The 11387-nt window shown below is 36.3% G+C and overlaps 1 pseudogene; it reads right to left on the bottom strand.

Moving 5' to 3' along the window:
• Positions 1 to 274: 274 nt before the first annotated feature.
• On the bottom strand, positions 275 to 1929 carry LOC109449688 (natural resistance-associated macrophage protein 2 pseudogene; annotated as a pseudogene).
• Between the last annotated feature and the right edge of the window lie 9458 nt (positions 1930 to 11387).

The raw sequence follows: 11387 nt of genomic DNA, 5'->3' as shown, positions 1-11387 counted from the left end.
TGAATCCTGCAGAGGTCCTGAAGAGTTTAATGTTGGAATGATAGCAACAAACTCAACTTTTCAAAGATCCTACCTGATCCATTTCCCAGGTTAGGGGACAGGAAGAAAAAAATTCCATCTTTCAAACAGATGCACACAAAGTCTTCCCCAACAAGCAGACGAGTCCTAAATGCAGTCTGTACAACAGCACATATTTTTGGCTATGTTCACACAGTAAACCATGGAGATGCACTAGCTCTGATGGCTACCTGGACCAGGCAATCTGATCTAGTGTTTACTTAGTATAGTCACTGGTGGCTTCTTTGGTCAGGACTTTAGAGATGCTTACTATGTGCCCACAATCCAGCAAGGACATGTCCAATGCCATGGAACATTGCCAAATCAAATAAAACACAAAGCTCAGATAAGCCACACTGACCACAGCAACCACCGCATACAATAACACATGCCCTAGTTCCTGGACATAAACCACAACAAAGAACAGATGATAAGGACCATGATCCCACCTGCAATCCTCCAGCCCTTTCCATTTGCAAATTCACTCATTACTGGCCACAGGCTCATAAATATGAAGATGTGTATGAGAGCAACAGGAAACTATAAGCTCTGTAGAACACTGAGGAAATCATACATCCCCATTAGATGTTCTACATGTTGCAAGATGACAACAAGCAGAGTGAAGATAGTGGCAACAGAGCTGGTCAGAATCACGGGGGCAAAGCGTGGCCATCTTAGGTTCAGAAATCCCTCCATGACAAACTGGCCAAAATAGGTTCTGTCATGGTGGAGCTCTGTCCTGCAGCCAGGATCCCCACTGCCCAGATGTAGAGTGGAGCAGGCCCGAAGTAACATCCACCTTTATAGATGAACAACACCCCCTTTATAAATGTCCACAACCAGTGTTGAGTTATCATCAGGAAAAAGGCCAGTATGGGGACTGCTGCTATTTCTACAGAGTTCAATCACCTGCAGGTTCGTTTTCGCAAAAAAATGCTTCAGCATGAGTGAGACAACAAAGACATCGGTGATGAAGGAAACAAAGAGAGCAATGCAGGATTCAATGAAAAAGTACTATCGGCCTCTTGAACTTCATACTTTTTGGCTTGGTTTATCCATCTGGAATGGACAAGACGTTGTGTGGCATGAGAACAACTCCCATGATGCCCACAGCCTGCTGAATTTGTGGGGTGCCACAGCCTGAACTAGATGGCAGGAACATGCCCTTGAGGACCTCGCTCTTGTTGGGTCACACTGTAACATACTCATTTCCAATTGTGAGGGCCATAACAATGATGAGAAAGCCAACAACTGGTTCTATCTTCCGCAAGCCCTATTTGTCCCAAAAGAGAAATGCAGTAGTGATGAGAGCTCTACCCCATAGAGGAAGCCTTCCTACAGACAGATCGATGGCAATGGCTGAGCCAATAAATTCTTGCCTATCTGAGCCAATGATAGCTAACTCCACCCTCAGCCATAGAATAATTCGTGGGGGATACAGATGGTGACGTACTTCAACAAGATGCAGCCCAGCAACCACTCCCAGTCTAGCTTCAAAGGTCTGGAGCAACAGCCCCACAACAGTGTCCAACAGAAGAACCCAGAGCAACTTAAACCCAGCCATTGCTCCAGATTGCAAATCAGGTTCAGTGTTTTCTAGATCCAGGTAGTCAATGCTCTTAAGACCGCCTGGTCCCATGAAAGCCCAGAGTTTATGAAAGCTAAAACAAAATTACTCCTCCTTAGCAATAGTGATCTTCTCATCAAAGTAGGGGGTGAAGGGCTCATCTGAGTGCCTAGTGGACTGTGGAAGAGAGGAGTGACTGCAGGGTCGGTGGCACCAAGCCTGGCTAAGTCCCCACAGTCTTCAGAAGCATCATCATCTGGCATCTTCTGTTCAGGACCCAACACCATGGTGATCTTAGAATTGGATTCTTGCACCTTACCAGCTCTGCAGTCACCGGACACGCTGCCCCACACTGGCGGCTCCATATCCTCTATTTCTTTTTAATGACTCATCCAGAGACACATAGTAATGAATCCTTTTCTCTCTGTGAAAAGCAATCTCCCTAATGTAGTAAAAATTATTACTAAATTTCCTTCTCCATATTAAAAAATTCTAATTTATTTCATTTATATAAATTTTTTCACACTCTTATTTAGTGATTCTTTCATGAGGAGTCATGTCATGTATGTCTGTGCTTCTGGTTCACATTGAAATATTGGGAAAGAATACCATCAATCTAACTTTATAGACTTGCCAACATAAAACATGAAAGTTAAAAATCACATTAGTCCGGTGATTTGATATTAAAATAATTGAATTCCTGGAAAGATTTGATGTTAAAATGACTATGAGGTTTTTTTTCATATTTCCAAAAATATTTCTTCTGTACATGTCAAAAATACAAACATATCATACAGACTCTCACGTACTCAGGACCATCCACACACAGAATGACAAAGGACCATATAATCCTGGAAATACAAAGAGCACATTATCACTGATGAAGTCTAAGTTTAGATGTTTTGTCTGAACTTTGAATTTGAACTGTAGCACAACAATGTAGCCCAAAATACATTTTAGATTCAATTTTCTAATTCCTTGTCTTGCTAACTAGCAGTAAGATTTTGAATTCCTATCTAAAACTCAGGCTTTGTAAATGCCTGAACCTCAATTGTATATGCAAATACCACACATTTTCATACTATGTGAAATAACTGCATATGCAAACAGGTAATTTGGCAATTAATGATTCATTTGCATGTGCAAACCCACAATTTTAACATGCAGATGCCAACTGGTACGTGTAAATATTTCATATGGACCCTATATGCCTAGTTTCTTTTCTCTTTTTAAAAGAAATCTACCCTTTTAATAGCTTGTCTTTTTCTTTCTATCTTTTTTTTTTTTTTTGCATTATAGAAAATCTGTTAATATTCCAGGAATATTCAGGTAGAGAAATATTTTAAATTTTAAACATGTTTGAAAGAAATACTCCTTTTTGCCCATTTTATCTTTACGAAAACAAAATTTGGTTATTTTAGTCCCAAATTTATCAGATACACTGTATATATTCAAGTGATGCCTGCATATGTTTGATTAGAAATATAAAATCATGACACAGCTGATTCAGTATTTATCATCTTAACACTTTTCAACCTGAAATAACATAAAAGCTTTTTTTCTTCAAAAGACCAATATTTAAAGGGTGTTGATTTATGTAAATCAATAATTTATCAACTTGATGTCTTTCCTTGCTGCCAGCCAGATGCTTCTTGCTTTGCTCTGCCAGACAATGTCAGCTGCAACACATAATGGCCTCTGCTTCATGTAGAAATAAGAGCATAAATATTTTAAAAATCCTGCTACAGGAAGTAAGGAGGGTTGAGGTGGGGGTGAGAGATTTTACTGGTTTATTGTGCGAGTAGAACAAGTCTACATATTTTATGGGTTGGTTTTATCAGAAGTGGAGGCAGGGACGTTTCTTAGCCTGATTTTTATCTCCTAACAAGCCTGACAGACCAAAGTCTTTTCGTAGCAATTTGTTGAAGACATCTGGTGAAGCTTTCTAGGGGATGAACACACTGCAGAGTGTTCCTCTGGTATCAGTTGGCATGGCAACCAGTAAAAGACTATTCAACATCAGTAGGTTTCAAAAAGGTTGAGGCCTAGTTGAAAATCCATTTGGGCTCCTACCTGCAAAATTCTTTTGAAAATGCACTAAATCTTTTCTTAGGGCTCTAGAGACTGAACCAATATGTACAACTGTGGCACCTTCAATCTTAAATAATTTTCAAAACATGGGATTAATGATTCCAGTCACCAGAGGTATTACAGAAGATCTGGAATTACTGGCACTGTGCTAGAGGATATTAGTAGAAATATGGTTGTTGTTTCCCTTTGTGTCTTATCATGCAGCAAAAAAAAATGTTAATTTCAAATGTCTATAAATTCTAAATTAACAGGGTCAAATGAAGGGAAAAAAAATCTTTACATGTTATTTTAAAAATCATATATATTAATCCTAAAGAACTAAATATGATTTGTTAATGCTGAAAGTAAATAATTTATTGTAAAATATTTATGCCATCAGAAAATTTTAATGTAGAAGGTTTCTTTTAAAAATCATTACTATTGTATGCTAGAATATTCCAATTCAAGGACACTTTTTATATTATTATAATCAGTTTAAGCAATATGCTTTGCTGTCAATTGAGTTATAATTCTTTGATAATCAAATAAACACTAACAAGGTCTTTGGTTGTGTACATACAATTTTTATAAACTGTAACTAAGCTAATGTAATATTGACTAAAATAAAAAGTCCCCGTGTAATTTTATCCAAAAGTACTTGTATTACATTATAGATTTATAGCCAACTTTCTAAAATGAAATGAAGTAAAGAAAGAAAGGAGGGAGGGAGGGAGGGAGGGAGGGAGGGAGGGAGGGAGGGAGGGAGGGAAGAAAGAAAGAAAGAAAGAAAGAAAGAAAGAAAGAAAGAAAGAAAGAAAGAAAGAAAGAAAGAAAGAAAGAAAGAAAGAAAGAAAGAAAGAAAGAAAGTCCTAAAAACCTGCCCTAAAATACCGGGGATGCCAAAAAAAAAAAAAAAAAAAAAGTATACAAGTGGACACTTGGGTCAACACTGCTTAAGCAGTAGTTTTTCGTAATCAGAAGTGTCTGGATGCTGATGGTAACCACTTTGAGCACCTCTTGTAATTGCAGAAGTAAAATGTGACTTGTATTCATCTTTTGTTATTTGTTTATTTTGAGCATTGCAATTTTAATACAGATTTCCTTTCTTAAAATGTGTATACATTTTTTTGGCACCCTCTGTATATAACATGAGAAAAATAAATCACAATGTTCTCTATCCTAGCCCAGACCATGAGTTAGAATTTAAATATTTCATTTAAATTACCCATTCAACAAAGGGTAGTCAGCAAACTTAATTTTTAAATAAAAAGATGTTAATTAAAATTCAATTAATAATGTTTTTCTTGAATGACTGGATTTCCAATGAACCATAAAACCTGTGTGCTGGAGCCCGATAATAACCACTACTAACATCACCACAATATATGGAACGGATCTATAGCAAGGTCATGTAATGCCAATGCTGTTCTCTCCCTTACCTCAAAGATAGTGTGAGAATTAACGAGATGATCCAGGAAGCTCTGTGAGTTACTTAAATCATGCCGTAAAGCATATTCAAAGAGGAATTTATTTTTTAATGTACAAGTAATTGTGTTACACTATATTACGTTCTATTGCTTCAGAGGAAATGGAAATATTTACAAGTGCTGATTCAGTCTGCTATAAGAGACAGGAAGATCTGACAATGGGTATAGGGGCAATGATCTGGATATTTATCCTGGTTCTAACCCCGATCTTCCGAATGATAGGACACTTTCTTCTTCCAATCTCTTAAATTTCCTCTCAAGCGAATGGAAAAAAGAAGGCTGCCCTTGCTTCTCCCACCAAATTGTGGTAAAGAAAATAAATTTTGTGTGACAAAATTTTGAAAAGTATAGAATTCAAATATAGAACTTATTGTTGCTAATAAAATAGGCATGTATAAAACTGAAATTTTTGGATAAAAATATTTAACATAATCAAATAATACCATTAAATGTCTGAGGCATTTAGAAATTCAGAACTTTCAAAGCTTCTTCAGTGAGCACTAAATAGCAATGTTTTCTAATGGATCTAGAAGCAAAGGTGTTTCCTTAGTGTCCTCTCCACTCCCCTCCGCTCCCCTTCTGTCATTTCCCTTCCCCCACTCCTTTCTCCTCCTCTTCTCTCTTCTCCTCTCCTCTCTTCTCTGTCACTCAAAATTGCAAAGGAAGCTACTGGCTGCTGTGCCATGACTACAGGGAAGCTAGAAAAGGAAAGTCGTTGCTCACTCTCCAAAGTCTATTGATATGGAGTTCCTTGCTTTACAGTGGCCAGTACACAGAGCATACAATTCAGTACAAATGAGGAAACTGACTACAAATGAGGCTGAATGAGGTTAAGTAATTAGTCTAGAATCATAATGGTCATGAAAGGATTTAAATTTGGTTCTATCTCCGATCTTGCATATATTGGGGCAAATCCGAAAAGCCAGAAAAGTGGCTTTTTTCTTCATATTTATTCAAATAAAAAATAAATGTTCTATATGGGTCAATGAATAATAATGTATTGGTGAAAGTCATAAGGAGGAATCTGTTCTGACTTCCTGCTCCTAGTCCCACAAACTGGCTACATCAAAGGGAGTCTTACAAGCGCCCAGAATGCTAGGCCACTCTTCAGGCATCTGACAGGTCACTGATGCTAGAAAAACTGCAAAACTCTCAAAGTAATCTCAAAGCATCTGCACCTTCTGCTGTGAAAACGTAAACCAACAAACAATGGCAATAATGACGCACAATGCTTTGATTCTTCTGCTCTGCACCACTCCTCACTTGCCAGCCTTTGGTAAATGTGCTGCCCCTTCCCCTCCAGCAGATGCATTCTTCTCCAACCTTCTGACACAGGACGTTCAGGTCACTGGATTGAGGGACAAAGGATGGAAAAAAATAGAAAATCAGCATGACATATGAACTTAATTTAAGTGGACTAAAATAAATTTTTAATTAGAACATATGTTGAATACATGGCCCTGGGGAACTGACATTTGTGCTTCATGTCATGCTAAACTTGTTTCAGACGGTGTTGCAAGTACTGAATCTATCACCAAGGTGAAGTTCCAAAGCCAAGCGGGCTTCAGCTAAACCTCCCTTCAATTTTCCAGGATGCTAGGAAAATATTGTTGCAAAAACACAAGTATAGCTCACCAAGGAAAGTTTGGGTGGAAGAGAAATGTATAACACAGCCTGGAATACAACCATGTATGGATTTCGAGATTTATTCCATGCTGAGCCTTCAGATGTGTTATTCCGTCATGGTTTCAACCACCACACACACAGGACTACCTAGAGCTCCAAACCTAGACATGAAGATTTATCTTCCACCCAAATCTGCTGCCCCTCCTAATCTTTATTCTCGGAAATAGGAACATCATCTACTCAGTGCTTAGTAATTGACCCCCCATGAAATGCATATAGCCCATTCAGCAAAAAATTGGGAGGGAGGAGGGTAGATGTCAGTATGGGTCAAAAGCACACCAATAGATCAATAAATTGTAAAAAGGAAGGATATGGTATTATCATCGTCTCAAAGTGAGTCAAGTACCACACTGGTACTTGAGAACTGGAGACTCAGAATTTTACCAGTATGTTGAATTCCAATTCATGGCACCAATATTGGGTGTCAAAATACAGTTCTCTTGTTTGGTTTGTTGCTAACTTTAAAACTTGAATTAGATTCTTTATACAGTCATACACTTTAAACCCAGACAACACATATGAAAAAATAAATAGGTTTTTATCTGACTTTAATCAACAAACACTTATTGGGTACCAAGTACATTATCATCATAGTAGTGCTGGGAATATAGAAATAAATAAAACCATGGAGGCTTCTCGTCTCAGAGGCAATACTCAGACTGTGGGGAGGAGGGGAACCCACTGGCTGCAGCACAATGTCCCGAATGCTAAGGGAGCATGAAATAGGAAGTGATCTGTTCTGTTTGAGAGGTCAGAGAAAGGTTACACAGAGGAAGTGATATTTGAGCTGCAATTTAAAGGATGGATGGGCCTTAGTTGGATGGAAAAGGGGCAGGAGGAAGGGAATTCCAGGGAGAGGAAAAGGCAACTGACCAAAGAGCATAAGCCTTTTTTCTTTTTGGAAGGAATATGAAATAATGGGAAGATGATATTCTAGAATGTAAATTTAGAAAGATAGCCTGTGACCTTTTTGTTTAGGACATTTGATATCATGTATGGACTTTGAGACTTATTCTCTAGAAAATGAGGAAAGTCCGTAATAATAGCTTGCCAGTCAACAAGCCTTTAGTTCCTCTAAGGAAGAAGAGGTAAACCAAGAGTTTCTCTCTGACCTGCAAATTTGAAGTCATCATCTAGAGAATAGGGACATTGGAAGAGGCAGTGGGAAGAGCATTAAAAGAAACACCAAGGTCGGGGCTGGCTTGCATTCATTTAATCTTTCGCTTAATAGATGTTTACTGAGCACTGTAGTGTATACAGCAGTAAAGCTGGATTAAAAAAAAAAAATCCAGTGGCTACCCCCTGAGGAAATATCCCAGTAGTGAGAAAGGGAATGGAGTGGAGGCAGCATATGCCTTAAGAGTGAAATGTACAGGATATTATAGGAAGTGTACCTACCTTTGACCCACTGGTGAAGGTTTTCTGGAAAAGAAAATCCTTGAGCTAAATCTGAATTGATAAATAAGAATTAACCACCTAAAATCTATTTATTTTAAATCTATTTATTTAAAGCTCCCTGGGTAATTCTAATGTGCAACCATGATTGAGTGTTACCAAATGAGATAATCTCTAAGGTCATCTGTGAATAGATATTCAAGACTAACCCAAGCATAAATTGCAAATAGCAGAAAATCTATTCAACAATGTCTTCCATTCTGTTAGCACTTCCTGTTTCTGCACCTCAAACCCAGTGTCCTCATGCTACCCAGGAATCCCCACTAAGACACTTACTCATATTTTGTAAGTGCCCAGTACCAAAGATTTTTCTCCATATTCAATAAAAAAATGTGCCTGGCTTACATCCAATTCTATCAGAGTGTTCGCTGCTGAGAAGCTATCCTTTTTGATTAATTCTTCACAAAGCTCTTTCTTAGTTTACCTTTTACCATTTTCTTCCTTCACAATCCTCAGTTTCAGGTAAAGGGTTCTCTTAAGTGACTCCTAATTGTTTTTTGAGGTGTACAAATTTACATGTACTTAGTCCCCTTTCTACATGTTACCTCCTATCTAAATTTATCCAATTTTCTAAACCCAGTTCACCTCTTACTATTTTTATGATATCTGCCTAGACTTTGCTTTCCTGAATTTATCTCACTATTCTTCAGTAATATTTGCATAATTCATTTATTTTATAATTAATTATTCACTTCCCTGTATGATCTCTTATTGTTGTCTAAATTATTAATAAATGTTCCAACATGATTACCTTGTTTGGGAAGAATTGAATAGAAAAGAAAATTAAATAAGAAACTAAGTAGGATAATTATAAAGGAAATAAATAAGTGTAGAGGATGAAATAATTTAAAACAGCCAGGAGCTATAGAAGTGTACTTTATTTATCCATTCATTCATTCATTTGACATATATTTATCAATGACCTGCAATATGCTGGTTTTGTTTTAGGTGCTACAGATTTCGAGGGAAAAATAACATTGGAAATATGGATTTGTGAATTCTATTAGGGTGAACAGACAATATATAACTAAAATGAATATGTATGTAATATGCCATGTGGTAATAAACACAATGAAAATTGAAAAAGCTCGCTAAAGCCACAGATAGATGGGTAGATGGAGAAGCCCTCTTTGGGCCGTGTAGATCCTTCCATGATTTATGTTATGATTTTTACGTAGGGATAGATTAGTTCATGTGAGTCTATTTTCTCATTCTTGGAAATGATAAGAATACATTACCCCTTTTCAGAGAAAAACTTAATTGGCTGTGATTATAGCAGAGTACCAAGAAAGCAGGATAACTCTATTGTACTGGTTTTCAAATAGGTCATCCCTATTCCTAAACATTTATCTATAACTTTCTTCAATTTGTGTGTAGAAAGAGTTTTCTCACATTTGACAGGTATTTTGTTATAGGTATTAAATTTATTTTTGTAAGAGAAGTAGCTTTAATGACTTAAAAGTTCTGGTATTTATATTATTTATATATACCGTGTTTCCCCGAAAATGAGACCTAGCCGGACAATCAGCTCTAATGTGTCTTTTGGAGCAAAAATTAATATAAGATCTGGTCTTATTTTACTATAATATAAGACCAGATCTTAATATTTTGTAATATAATATAATATAATATAATATAATATAATATAATATAATATAATATAATACCAGGTCTTATATTATTTTTTGCTCCAAAAGACGCATTAGAGCTGATTGTCTGGCTAGGTTTTATTTTTAGGGAATCATGGTGTATGTATATGTTATATATGTATTCATACATATGTTTATATATGTACATACATATATATACATGCATATATATATGTCTACACACATACACACACACACACAGTTCGACTTCACTAGGATTTTAAAGTTTTTCTTAGTGACAATCTCCCACAAATATTTCACAGGGAACATCAGTGCCAAAGCACATCAATTTGAATAAAACACCAAAAAATTATGTTGAAACACCTATTAGCAACTATAAGAGAATAAAAAGTCAAGAGTGAAAGAGGATAATTAAAGTATTTTTTCTTATATTTTGTTAACCTCCAAACGAAATGGCAAACAATATAAAAGAGTTGAAAATGTAAAGTAAAAAGTTGTGTTAATTTCCTTCTAAACACATAAACGTAGTGTGGTCTAAATTTGATGGAAAGTCACAGGCCAGTGGCTTTCCATCAAATTTAAAATCAAACCCGGTTTGCCATTTCTGTTGCTGACAGAAAATGTCATTGCTAGGAAATAGGGCAGCAAGCTGCTGGCTCCAAAGCATCAGCACCTCAGAGACAGATGAGGAGAAGAGGCCCAATTGTAAACAGAAATGACCTGTGCCCTAGAAGAATATGTGTGACTTCCTGGAGCCTGTTTGTGTCTTTTGGGGCTGGAAGGGCACTGGAACAATCTTAGGGGAAAGTATTCAGTTCCTTAAGACAGCATGTCACATTCTCAAGAGAAAAAACAATAATAAGGGGAAGAAAGAGTCAGAGTGGTATATACTATTCAAGTTCTGGTGGTGATTTTTCATATTTGCAGGCAGGTAATAAGGAGTCATGAGACATTTTTGTACAGTGCGTGATTTTTGAAACTCATTGGAAAAAATATGTGTATGTATGTGTACGTATGTGTATGTATATGATTTACATGTAAATATTTACATAGTACATATAAAACACCTAGAATCTTCTAGCCACAAACAACTGGGTATATATTGAGAAGAAATTTGTATTAGGTTGTTGCGAAAAGTAATTGTGGTTTTTGCAGTTATTTTTAACCTTTTAAACCATAATTACATTTACACCAGCCTAATAATTTTCCTGTGTGTATATGTGTATGTGTGTGTGTATGTATATGTATACAGGATGGATATGTATTATATAAATTCACATGGTATACATATACAGCCATAAACTCTAAAAAATATTAAAACGTATGGCTGGAAAATTTCATATATATATATATATATATATATATATATATATATATATATACATACACATGCTATCTATGTGAAAGCATATATCTGTGATCAATTTGTATTTCACTTGTTTTACCTAGGGATTT

The sequence above is a fragment of the Rhinolophus sinicus genome, chromosome 3 (genome assembly GCF_057876585.1).
Source record: "Rhinolophus sinicus isolate RSI-liver-muscle chromosome 3, RSI-T2T, whole genome shotgun sequence".
In the NCBI taxonomy this organism is placed as follows: domain Eukaryota; kingdom Metazoa; phylum Chordata; class Mammalia; order Chiroptera; family Rhinolophidae; genus Rhinolophus; species Rhinolophus sinicus.
Note: the sequence above shows the minus strand (reverse complement) of the source record. Positions and strands in the feature narration are given on the sequence as shown.